At 40.9% G+C, this 14,037-nt stretch overlaps 1 pseudogene; it reads right to left on the bottom strand.

The window, feature by feature from the left end:
* Nucleotides 1-5,324: 5,324 nt before the first annotated feature.
* Nucleotides 5,325-13,451, bottom strand: LOC128780906 (histone H2A.Z pseudogene; annotated as a pseudogene).
* Nucleotides 13,452-14,037: the final 586 nt, after the last annotated feature.

Below are 14,037 nucleotides of genomic sequence, written 5' to 3'. Positions count from 1 at the left end.
AGTCTTCTAATGTCAGACCACTTCACTGTCCAGGCTACAACAGGATTTTACTTGGGAGATTGTGCATGTTGTCCCTTTTATCTGATCTATGACTAAAATATCAATTGCCTGAAGATAAAAATACTAATGGTTCATAAAACCCTGCATCTCTATCCTGATGCTGGATACTTAGCTTCAGGATAGTACCCTAACCTGGTTAGTGTGGAACAGTTCCTCCTCCTCAAAGGCACCACTGCCATGCGGCACCCACTGCAGTCGCCCTTCAGACTAGATGTGTGCTCACAGTGTGTTCTATAACTTGTGGTTTCTTTACCCAACGTGCCTAGTCCAACTTTTTTTCCTCCAAGTAGTCACATCCCCGGATCCAATGTATAAATCCAATATTGCATGTCTTGTGCATAACTGTTCTTGAGGATCTTATTTTGTGTGTTACGTGAATCAGATTAGTGTACATTGCCATATAATCCAAAAAGAAAAGTCTACATATAAATAATGCAGCCAACAATCCAAGTTTCATACCAACTAAAACACCAAATAAACTTTGAACAGTGAAAACAAATATTTCTTAAATATGACACCAGATTAATAAATTATATTTCAGCAAAATTAAGAGATTCTGCTCTTCCTAAGATACCATTACAATAATGAATAGACAAGCCACACACTGGGAGAAAATATTTATAAATCACAGATCTGATAAAGGACTTGATACAGAATATATAAAAGATTCTCAAACCTCTATAAGAAAGCAAAGAAGCCAATTTTTAAATGGGTAAAAGAACTGAATAGCTACTTTGCATGGCAATAAGTACATGAAAAGATGTTCAACATCATTAGCCACTAGGGAAGTAAAAATTAAAATCACAGCAAGATCCCACTTACACATCTAGTAGAATGGCTACAATAATTGTTTTAAATTGACAATACCAAGTGCTGGTGAGCATTCAGAGCGACTGTAACTGTCATCCATTGCTGGTGGGAATGCGAAATAAATAGCACAGGCACTTTGAAAAACAGTTTAGCAGTTTCTTATAAGGTGAAACCCACATCTATCACAGCCTACCAATCCCACTCCCAGGTATTTACCCAAGTGAAATGGAAACTACACTTACCAAAAACCCAGCGTGAGAATTTTTAAAGCAACTTTATCTATAGTTCCTAAAGTTGGAAAGTACCAAAGTCCCTCAAATGGGGAATGGATAAACAACTGTTGAATCTCCATAGAAGGGAATCCTACTCAGTCTGAAAAAAAAGAACAAACTACTAACACATAGCAATGTGAATGAATCTCAAGTGCATTGTGCTAAGTGAAAGAAGCCAAACTCAAAGGCTATATACTACATGATTCTATTTATATGACATTCTGAAAAGTCAGCAGTGTAGAGACAGAAACTATACTAATTCTATATTAATTCTATACTAATGTTAAGTTAATTTTACTGCATCTACATTATATTTCTTAATGAAAAATAATAGGAAAAGATCACTTAGGCTGTTGGGTTAAGAATAGACTTGGAGCAGGGCTAAAAGCTGGGAGACCATTAGGAGCCCAGGTGAGAGATGTAGTGGCTAGGACTGAAAGTGGCCTTTGAATATGGTGGTACATAGGTCTTCAGTGACCCTCGTGGACACATTTTCAATGAAGGAGAAAAGGGAGAGACAGGCTACAAGGGTGAGGAGTGGAGGTGAGCATGTGCAGACAGATCTGGATCCCGGATCGCTGACTACCCATCCAAGAAACGTGCTTGGTCCTCACACAACGTGAGCCCTGTCTCACAAAGGAGGGTGACAATCCTCCTGGCTTGCCTGGGATTTTCCCAATTTTAACACTGAAAGCCCTGCATGCAGGGAAATCCCTCAGTTCCTGGCACTGCAAGACAGTTTGTCACCTCAGCCTGGTCCCTGACCCGCTCCCTATGAAGAGCTGTGCTCAGTTCAAGGCCCAGCCCCTCTGGTCACCCTGCAATTCTGCCTTCCCTATGGGCTTGGTGACCCTGCCTGCCATCCCTTTCAAGCCTGTGAGCTGCTTTCTAATACTACCCACAAAGGAGGCAATGCAGGAACGCTTAAGAACAGAGCAACACTCTGCTGCTCTTTATGTCCCCTGCCTTCAGCCTCTGGTATGAAAGCTGCTAGAAGCCCCTTGATATCAGGGGCTGCTAGAAGAAATGCAAGAAAAGTTTTGTCACTCCACCACTAGGAAGTCAGTCTCACTGAGCTCAGTGAGCCACCTTTCCCTCCAATCTCACTTTGAACATGCCTCTCGTGAAATGGAGTCCATGGCTTTTGCTTTGGTTGGTCTAGTCCATCTTGGTATCTCCACACCTGTGGACATGGAAAAGCACTCCTCCTTCTTAGCATCCCTTTCTCTTCTGGATCTCTTCCTACCTTCTGCTACATGTTTCTTCCTTATTGCCCAATGAGCACGTGCCTTCCTCATACATGCTAGGGGGGCAGTCTAGAGTAACATTTGAGTGTCTGGACTTTGGCATTAAACAACTTGGGTTTGAATTCCAGGTTTGTCAATTTCTACCACCATGACCTTTGGCATGCTACTCTGTTGACCTTCAGGTTTTCCCTCTATAAAATGGATACGATGGATTCCCCCTCATTGGATTGCTGTGAGAATTAAATTAAATGAGAGTAAGTGTGAATCAGGGAAGCTCAGCACAACACTTGGAAGAGAGCAAGCAACAAACAAATGTAGCTCCTGGTGTATAAAATGTCCCCAATAGTAATGCTCAACAATAGGAAAGTGGTTAATAAGTTAGGCTACACCGTGATTTATTTATGGCCTACTGTATGGTGAAGGCATTAAAAATAATGTTCTGAAGAATATTTAATGGCACAAAAAAATGTTCACAATATAATTTAAAGAGAAAAAAAATCAGGCTATAAAAGTCAGGTCCCAACTCTGTTCTTTAAAAGTATGAGTATTGTGTGTGTTGTGATGTGTATTTAGAAAAAAAAGAAGAAGAAATATAGAAAGTATTGGCTGATTTTTTTTTAATTCTTTATGTCATTCTGTATTTTCAAGTTTTCTCTAATGAACTTGTATTACTCTCATAACAATAGATGTTATTTTTAAAATTCAGTCACCATTTTTTTCTACCACATACTATGTGCCAAGCAATATTCTGGACTCTGGAGACACTGTCATGGGAAAGCCAACAGACAGGTTTTTCCCAAGACACCATCTAGCTTTGCATTTAATCCTCCTTAACTGTTGTATGTGCTAAGTTTTGTCTCCACAAGTAAACTGTTTAACTCTTCAAGGGAAAGAACCATGTCGTCCCCTTCTCTATAACCCTACAACATCACACCCCATACACACAAGAACTCAGTAATGCGTTCGCAGTTAGATCTGTCACCCAATACACCAAGGTTGCGAGTTCAATCTGCAGTGAGGGCACATACAAGAATCAACCAATGAAAGCATAAATAAATGGAACAACAAATCGCTGTCTCTCTTCTCTTTTCTTCTCTCTCTCTCTCTCTCTCTCTCTCCCCTCAATCAATAAATTTAAAAATTTAAGTGGCCAGTTTTCTAAAATCTTTTATTGCCAAAGAAGAGAGAAGGTACTTTGTATTTGGGCTGTTATCCTGCTTCCTCCCTTGTCTCGAGTGTGATGGGGCTGGACACTCCTCGTTGACCCCTTCAGTGGTTTTCCTGGAAGCACAGGACCCTTTCAGCTGGCCTACACTTATGACGGGAGCTTCTCTCTTCCCAGCCTCCACCCCAATACATATCAAACCTGCCTTTTCCCACATTTGAGCAACTTGAGAGCATGGTAGCTGATCATGTCCTCTTACAGTGAGTTCTTTGTTGTCTTTACACCACTGACCCAGTGGGCAGTCTGGTGAAGCCTATGGACATTTTTTAGAAAAATGCTTTTCAATTCATGCAATAAATACACAGGATTACAAAAAAAAAAGTATAGTAAAATGCAGTTACCAAAGTATTATTTTAAAAATATGTTTGCTATAAGTCTATCTCCACACTGAAAGCTTATTTTCTGTAATTCTGAAAATTTTATAAAAATATACTGCACATTTCTCATTAAATTCAAAACCAAAATAAAACATATTTGTTACATAGTAATAGATTTGCTTCTTTGCACTGCATTAGAAAAATAAAACATCTGAAATACAGTCAAGTTAAAGTTACATTTTAATTTTTAAAGACATACTCATAAAAGTGGTTTTTGTTTACCTTGAATAAGAACATAAAATGGTGGAATAGTCTTTGACAAAATAATACCCAGGTCCTCTCAGAAATCCAATTGATTTTGATATATTTTTATGGTAACAGTGTTGAAAATCCAATCCTTAAAGATACAGCATTGAAACAGAATTAAAGCTTCCTCAGCTCCTTCACAAAGTAAAAATAAGTGTCTCCCAGGGAGCACTAAAACTCTCCAAGGATTTTTAGTGAAATTTCAGTTGCAGTGGGGTTTTTTGGTCCTAAGATCAATGAATTCATCTTTGGCTACATCAACACCTTTGATACAGTTTATACAAGTAAAGAAAGAAAAAGAATGAGACTCTGGGGTGCAATTTTGTTGCCATCAAGATAGAAATGACTTTTGCAAGAGTTCTAAAGCGTTTCCAGGTGTTTATAGATTACTCTTTTCAAAAAATTGACAGAATTTTGTAACTCAGCCCCACTCAGGTAAAACACTTTCTTCAGCCTTTGAAAGTTTGTGAAGCACCCTGATCAGTGTGGCTCAGTGGGTTGGGTGTCCTCCTGCAAAGGGAAAGGTCACTGGTTGGATTCCCAGTCCTGTGGCACATGCCTGAGTTGCAGGCCTGGTCCCTGGTTAGGGGTGTGCGAGAGGCAACAGATGGATGTTTCTAGTGCACATTGATGTTTCTCTGTCTCTCTTTTTCCCTCCTTTCCCCTCTCCCTAAAAATAAAATAAAATACAAAAAAAGGAATGGAGGAAGGAAGGGTGGGGGGAGGGAGGGAAGAAGAGAGAGAGAGAAAGGAAGGAAGTTTGCAAAGATGCCAGCCTCTTACCAGCAGCTTGGCCAGCAAAGTTGGTAATGTTTTCAGAAGCATCTGTGATGGTGATATCAGGACCTTGAATTGAAAGAGCCATCTCATTCAGATGGTTAAAAATATCTGCCAGGTAAGCCAACAAAACAGGTAAAATTCTTTCATTCAAAGTGTTCTAAAATGCATTTTCTTTTTCTTTTTTAAAAAGTAAAACTGTCCTCTTGAAAGTCAGTGAGCTTCTCTGTGGTAGAGAAGCCCCTGATTTTCTGCTACCATTTTTTTTTTTTTTTTTTTTTGGTGGTGGTGGTGGTGGGGCAGGGGTAGAGCAGGGATATGACCTTTATTGAGTTTTTCCAATGGAGTGGAAATAATGTCTGTACAAAACCAAATGTTTGTTACTATAACTTCTGCATCACAATTAAAATCCAGTGTTTTATAAACAGTCAACTCAATCAAACCCACTATTTCAGAATCAATAGCTTCTTTGAAGCCACACTTAAATACGGTTAAGACTCAAATGCAGAAATTTGGTTGGTTGGAAAACTAGTTAAACTTCCAATTTGCTTAAATAGAATTACAAAAAGTCAAGATTGTGTTTTTCACAGAGGTAGTCCACTGGAATCACCAGCACTGGACAGCTGTCAGAGTATTTAGGGTCCTGAGGTAATGAGAAATCCCAGCATCCTTTAGACAGACTTCTGTTGTCCTTTCTTCCCAGAAATTTGTGGATGTGGGAAACGATACCACCAGCAGCAACTGTAGCCTCCATGAGAGTCCAATTCACCTCCACTAATAGCAAGTTGCAAATAACAAGGGATAATACTCTTTACCTTTAAGTCTTTTGATGCTTTTCGGCAAGTAAAATTCCTCTGTGGTGAGGTACTCCACAGTGGCTGCCTGTACACCACAGCAATTGGGTCCCCACGTCCATGACTGGCCGTCCTAGATGTCAGGTGCCAATGAATACAGCCCACTGGAAACTGCAAGCTGGCTCCCTGCGAGCAGGAAACCACATTTGTCTTGGCCTTTCTGGAGTCTTTCTCAGCCTTATTGCCAGCCCTTTCAAATTCTGCGGAAGCTCAAACAAACAAGGCAGGAAAAGGACTAGTCAGACACCCAGTGAGATCCCACCACCTATCCTGTCCTATGATGACTCAAACTGCTCTGCTACCATTTCTTGACAAAACTTATAAAAATACTATAACTGAAAGACCAGCTTTTGATAAAGTTGATGATTTTTATGACTATCAACAGAACCTCACTCTCAGGATTTTTGGAAAAGCCAGAATATGCCTGTGTTAAATGCAGCAAGTGAATACATCGTGAAGTGCTTCTTTTTGCACTAAAGTCAAGTCAGATGCCCAATCAACCATCACAGGAACTCCTCTGCAAGGATATGAAGCTTTAAAAGAAATTTTACACCATTTCCAAAACGTCAGCAGTCTTCGCAGTTTGCAAAGTTATCCACAAAACAAGAACTCCTCTTTGTTGACTTCCGGCCAAGATGGAGGCATAGGTAGATACACTTTGCTGCCCCGCATAACCAAAAGAAGGACAACAAATTTAAAAACAAAAAACAACCAAAGTGCCAAAATATCGAACTGTATGGAAGTTAAAGAAGAAACATTCATCCAGACTGGTAGGAAGAGAAGAGATGGGCAGCTGGGGCAAGAAGACTCACAGCAAGGTAGAGGCTAGAGGACCAGACAGGCAAGGCATTGGCTGGCAGTCCCACGTTTGTGTACAGATAAACCAGGAGGAACAACTGGGAGCAAGACAGATTGTGCAACATAGGGATCCAGTGCAGAGAAAGAAAACCTCAAAACTTCTGGCTGTAAAAATGTGTGAGGGTTGCTGCAGTGGGATAAACAGACTCACAGGAGAGGTCATTGGAGAGACCCACAGGGTCCTAGAATGTACACAAACCCACCCACCTGGGTATCAGCACCAGAAGGGCCCAATTTGTGGATAGCGGGGGCAGTGACTAAAAGCCACCCAGAGCCCAGCAAGCAGCATTGTTCCCTCTCAGACCCCTCCTCCAAATGCTGCGACACAACTCAGCATTGTGGGTTGCCCTGCTCTGTGAATACCTAAGGCTCCACTGCTTACAACATAACAGGTGCACCTAGACAAAGAAATATGGCCCAAATGAAAGAACAGATCAAACCTCCAGAAAAAAAAAAACTAAGCAATGAAGAGATAAACAACCTATCACATGCACACTTCAAAACACTGGTAATCAGGATGCTCACAGAAAGGGTTGAGTACAGTTGCAAAATACAGGAAAAAGTGAAGGCTATGCAAAGTGAAATAAAGGAAAATGTACAGGGAACCAACAGTAAAGGGAAGGAAAGCAGGACTCAAATCAATGGTGTGGACCAGAAGGAAGAAATAAACATTCAACGGGAACAGAATGAAGAAACAAGAATTAAAATAAATGAGGAGAGGCTTAGGAACCTCAGGGACAACTTTAAATGTTCCAACATCTTAATCATAGGGGTGCCAGAAGGAGAAGAGGAAGTGCAAGAAATTGAAAACTTATTTGAAAAAATAATGAAGGAGAACTCCCCCAATCTGGCAAAGGAAATAGACTTCTAGGAAGTCCAGGAAGCTCAGAGAGTCCCAAAGAAGTTGGACCCAAGGAAGCACACACCAAGACACATCATAATTACATTACCCAAGACTAAAGAGAAGGAGAGAATCTTAGAAGCAGCAAGAGAAAAGGAGACAGTTACCTACAAAGGAGTGCCCATAAGACTATCAGCTGATTTCTCAAAAGAGACCTTACAGGCAAAAAGGAGCTGGAAAGAAGTATTTGAAATCATGAAAGGCAAGGACCTATATCCAATATTACTCTATCTAGCAAAGCTATCATTTAGAATGGAAGGGCAGATAAAGCTTCCCAGATAAGATCAATTTAAAGGAGTTCATCATCACCGAGCCCTTATTATATGAAATGTTAAAGGGACTTAGCCAAGAAATAGAAAATGACGAAAACTATGAACAGTAAAATGACAACAAACTCACAACTATCAACAACTGAACCTAAAACAAAAACAAAAACAAACTAGGCAAACAACTAGAACAGGAACAGAGTCACAGAAATGGAGATCACATGGAGGGTTATCAAAAGGGAGGGGGGAGGGGGACAATGTGGGAAAAGGTACAGGGAATAAGTAGCATAAGTGGCAGGTACAAAATAGAAGGGGGGAGGTTAAGAATAGAACTGAAAGTGGAGAAGCCAAAGGACTTATATGTATGACCATAGACATGAACTAAGGTGGGGGAATGCTGGTGGGAGGGGTAGTGCAGGGTGGAGGGGAATAAAGAGGAGGAAAAAAATGGGACAACTGTAATAGCATAAGCAATAAAATGTACTTAAAAAAAAAAAGAACTCCTTTTTGTTGACATTAGCAGGCTAACCATGAAGAAAACAAGGATGTGGCTATGTTGAAAGATATCTGTAGTTTCAAGCAACTTACTGAGGGGAATGGCAAGGCTGCCATTTCCTCCATAACCCACTTCAAAATATTCCCGCTGTTACTGAAAGCACTTGGTTTGACTAGAGAGCCACTTCCAGCCCCACCTCATTTCCCCTCCATGTGGCTTCAGGTAAAGTTTCTCCAGTACTATGAGGCTTCTTTAGTTTGGCACCTGGTAGAAAATTTTAAGGATACTTTCAGAAAAGATTTTCATGAAATGGCAAATCCACATTTTTTAAGTATCCTTACTTTTTAAAATTGAGGGGTTTTTCTACATACACACAAAACCCTGTATTTCTTTAGATGTTTTTTCTAAATAGGGAGACTGAAGTACACTTTCAGTCCTCCTGACTTCAAAATGCCGTTCTCAAGAATTTTTCTGCAAAAGAAAAGAAGTCATTACAGCTTTTCTGTCCCATTGCTTCACTAATGTAAATGAAACCAGGTATACAGTTTTCATCAGACTTTCCATTTCTTTGCCAGCTCAAAATAAATTGGGCCTGCAAAAAATAAATAATAAATAAAGCTAAAATAAAATATTTTGTTCCATTGACATCCTGTGAAATGTAATATTTTGTTTGTGGTTCCTAAGTAATTTGTTTGCTAAATCTATGTAGGAGAGAATAATTTGTATGTAATTTAAATAAAGTATAAATTATTCATTAAATTTTATGGCAGGTTTTATGATTAGCCAAAGTTTTTGCACTATTAACATCTTTTAGCCTTGGTAGAGATGGGGATTAAAGCACTTTCTCAGGAGCTGTGTCCTCCCTGGAATTTAGCTATGGTTTCAAGTGACTCTTCCTGATTTTCTAGAAACAGTGGTTCTCATTCCTCATATTGTCACTGTTTCCCATAAAGGCATTTTTTAATGCATGGCATTTCACAGGATAATAGTTCAAGAACAATGTATGAATAACATACTATACACGTAAGACTTTACTTCATAACACAGATGTGTAAAAATGGAAAAACAAGCAATCAGACATGTTTGAGGTCCTCTGTCACCAAACGCTGCATTGAAGATGGAGAGTGAAAAACTCACATTAGAGTGATTCAGATTTGCAAAACTTTAGCTAACTATGAAAATGATTCCACTCTTGTGTGTTGATGACAGTTAGGTGATTACAGTCAGGAATGTTGAAATGCATGGCTCACCCCCATGAGAACACTCACACTCACTCCTCAGCGGCCACCCTGCCTGCAGACTTGCCATATGGCAGCCAGCTACCTCACAGGAGAGTGTGGGGTGGCTGATCCCACACTTCTAGAGACCAGTCTAACAGCTCCTGTGGTTTCAAAATACTGGTATGCGTCAATGGCACTTCCAGATATCTGCAACTGTAATGTGATATGAAAATATTCCTGATTTCTACTGATGACAAAATCACAGGTCAGGTTAATACTACCAGTTTGTTGTCACATTCGTAATTGAAAGAAATGGTACATTTCAGACAGAGGATAGTCTAGTAGTCATAATATCTGCTGTCTTGTTATCCTTCCAAACAGTTCTTTGGGACACAAAGTTGCTTTAGGTCTAGTGTAAAGGTTATTTTGCCCAGTTTTAACTCCAGAGGTGTGAGGTATAGACATGCAAGGCAGTTCCTCTGGGGTGGCAGCTATGGCTACATTTTAAAGTGGCTGCCTTACCATTTTTTACAAACCTCATAAAGTAGCCATCAAGATCAAATGAGGATGTCTGCCCAAGATGGAGGCATAGGTAGATACACTGTGCTTCTTCACACAACCAAAAGGACAACAACCAATTTAACAACAAAAAAACAACCACAGTTGTCAGAAAATTGAACTGTATGGAGGTCCAACAACCAAGGAGTTAAAGAAGAAACATTCATCCAGATTGGCAGGACGGGTGGAGACAGACAGCTGGGGCAAAGAGGACTCATGGAAAGGCAGCAGCTGGCAGGGCAGGTAGTCCCACATCTGTGTACAAATAAACCAGGAGGAACAACTGGGGAGTGAGACAGACCACGCAACCCAGGGTTCCAGTGCAGGGACATAAAGCCTCAAAAACCTCTGACTGAAAAAACCTGTGGGGGTTACAGTAGCAGGAGAAACTCCCAGCCTCACGGGAGAGTTCGTTGGAGAGATCCACAGGGTCCTAGAACATACACAAAAGCATCCACCTGGGAATCAGCACCAGAAGGGCCCAATGTGCTTGTGGGTAGCGGAGGAAGTGACTGAAAGCTGGCAGGGAACTGAGCAAGAGGTATTGTTCCCTCTCAGACCCCTCCTCCACATACTGTGATACAACTCAGCGACCTCAGTTGCCCCACCCTGGTGAACACTTAAGGTTCTGCCCCTTACTATGTAACAGGTGCTCCAAGACAAAGAAAAAAAAAAAGAAATTGCACCTAAACAAAGAAATATGGCCCAAATGAAAGAACAGATCAAACCTCCAGAAAAAAAAAAAACTAAGCAATGAAGAGATAAACAACCTATCACATGCACACTTCAAAACACTGGTAATCAGGATGCTCACAGAAAGGGTTGAGTACAGTTGCAAAATACAGGAAAAAGTGAAGGCTATGCAAAGTGAAATAAAGGAAAATGTACAGGGAACCAACAGTGAAGGGAAGGAAAGCAGGACTCAAATCAATGGTGTGGACCAGAAGGAAGAAATAAACATTCAACGGGAACAGAATGAAGAAACAAGAATTAAAATAAATGAGGAGAGGCTTAGGAACCTCAGGGACAACTTTAAATGTTCCAACATCTTAATCATAGGGGTGCCAGAAGGAGAAGAGGAAGTGCAAGAAATTGAAAACTTATTTGAAAAAATAATGAAGGAGAACTCCCCCAATCTGGCAAAGGAAATAGACTTCTAGGAAGTCCAGGAAGCTCAGAGAGTCCCAAAGAAGTTGGACCCAAGGAAGCACACACCAAGACACATCATAATTACATTACCCAAGACTAAAGAGAAGGAGAGAATCTTAGAAGCAGCAAGAGAAAAGGAGACAGTTACCTACAAAGGAGTGCCCATAAGACTATCAGCTGATTTCTCAAAAGAGACCTTACAGGCAAAAAGGAGCTGGAAAGAAGTATTTGAAATCATGAAAGGCAAGGACCTACATCCAATATCACTCTATCTAGCAAAGTTATCATTTAGAATGGAAGGGCAGATAAAGCTTCCCAGATAAGGTCAATTTAAAGGAGTTCATCATCACCAAACCCTTATTATATGAAATGTTAAAGGGACTTAGCCAAGAAATAGAAAATGACAAAAACTGTGAACAGTAAAATGACAACAAACTCACAACTATCAACAACTGAACCTAAAACAAAAACAAAAACAAACTAGGCAAACAACTAGAACAGGAACAGAGTCACAGAAATGGAGATCACATGGAGGGTTATCAGCGGGGGAGGGGGAGGGAAAGAAAGCAGGAATAGATACAGGGAATAAGTAGCATAAGTGGTAGGTACAAAATAGACAAGGGGAGGTTAAGATTAGTATAGGAAATGTAGAAGCCAAAGGACTTATATGTATGACCCATGGACATGAACTAAAGGGGGGAATGCTGATGTTGGGGCGGGGGTGTGCAGGGAGGAGGGGAATAAAGGGTAGGAAAAAAATTGGACAACTGTAACAGCATAATCAGTAAAATATATTTTAAAAATAAAAAGAATTAATGATTAAATGAGATTATATATGTAAAGCTCTTAGCAGAGTGCCTGGCACACAGTGTAAATATTCAGCAATAGTGGCTTCATTCTTGTTTGAATCACTATCATAGAGCTAAGACAGAGACATAGAGATCAACTAGTAAATAATCATATTTCCTCATCTGATTTTGCAGATGAGCAAATGTGCTCCAAAGAGACTCCAGTGGCGGAACCAGCAGGAGGAGCCAGCCAGACTAATGGCTCCTCCTGGGTACCATCTCCATCACAGCTTACATCTACCCCAATTCTCTGTGCTCCAATAGCTCAGTGCCTTCTTCAAGGATGAAGAGGAAGCAGCAGTGGGATCCTCTCTTCTAGGCCCAAGGTACACTGAGCTATTGAGTGAATGCAGAGAGGACCAGGGGGTGCTCCTCTGCCCCAGGAGAACAGCATTCCCTGGAACCACAAAGAGACAGCCCAGGAGAATGTCCTAAGTAATCCTATACTGTCCATCTTTCATCAGGCCTTCCTGGGAAGGACATTCCAAACTGGTTATTGAGCTTTCTTTCACCACTGCAGTTGCTTTCCCCTCTCCTGGAACCAATGCAGATGAATTTTCTCCTAATGGCATCCTCATCATACTGATACCCAAAGGTTATTTTGTAAGGATGTGATTCAGAAACAACCTCACATGTGTGCGCACACATACACATCTGAACAAAAATGTATTCCTTGAGGCATGCCTAATGTTGCAGCTGAACATCTTCTTTCCAACAACTGAGAGGGGGGGGAGGACGAGGAGGGGAAAGAAAGAGAGAGAGAGAGAAGCTGTAAGAGGTACATGTGCTGAGGGAGGGCGGGGTGGGTAGAGGATAGACAACACAATCAATTACTTCAAAAAGTGTACTTTCCCTGGAGAAAAAGGTTTAAGGAAATAGGCAAGTAGACTTAATGAAAAATTCCAAGTCTATTGATTGAAATCTGTTGTATTTTCTCACTATGTGAGAACACATCATTTTTGCAATAGGCAATCAGTTTATACCTTATGTAAATAGAAAACAGAAAAACTTTTCAAGATGTGGACAAGTCTAGCAGAGATGCCTCATCCTATCACACCAGGGAGCCCACATCTCCTTCCCTGCTGTCCTTATGACAAAATTCATCCACGCCCCTCCAGACTGAAGGTCTCCTCTGTCTTCCCACTCACTGATAACAGCAGTCACAATGAGAACCAGCAGCTGCTCCCAGAATGCATCACCCTCTTCTTTGTCTCTTTCTTCTGCCAAAGCTGCTCCCTTACCCCAACCCCCTCTTCTGGCCTCTTTACCCACCCCGGTCCACCACATTTCTCCCAGAAGGCAACCTTCCAGCACCACCTCCTGCTGAAGTCTGATGGGTGTCCCCAGGCAGCCTTACAAGCTTCCTCCAGTGGGTTCCAATGCACTTTGTACCCACTCCTGTTGTGACAATGATCACACTGCTGTAAACCACTACAATTAAGATACATTTTCCCTACATTTTTATGTCCTGATAGGTCACTACCCACTCTAAAAACATGTTTTTTCACATTTGAATGTTTCTAAAATCAAGATGTTCTGTAGCAACGTGTACATTTAGCGTGGTAGTATTTCTGATTTTTTTCCTTCTGAAAATTTATTATTATTGATATGTTGAGGGTTCATCTTAAAATCAAATAGCCCTGTCCGGTGTGGCTCAGTTGGTTGGAATGTCATCCTGGGCACTGACAGTTTCCCTGGTCAGGGCACATGCCTAGGTTGTAGGTTCAGTACCCAGCAGGAAGGCAACTGATTAATCTCTCTCTCTCTCTCTCTCTCTCTCTCTCTCTCTCTCTCTCTCTCTCTCTCTCCCAACTCCCCCATCTCTACTTCTCTATCCCTTTCTCTCTCTCTCTAGAATCAATAAATGTAACCT

Source organism: Desmodus rotundus, chromosome 5, assembly GCF_022682495.2.
Source record: "Desmodus rotundus isolate HL8 chromosome 5, HLdesRot8A.1, whole genome shotgun sequence".
NCBI lineage: Eukaryota > Metazoa > Chordata > Mammalia > Chiroptera > Phyllostomidae > Desmodus > Desmodus rotundus.
Note: the sequence above shows the minus strand (reverse complement) of the source record. Positions and strands in the feature narration are given on the sequence as shown.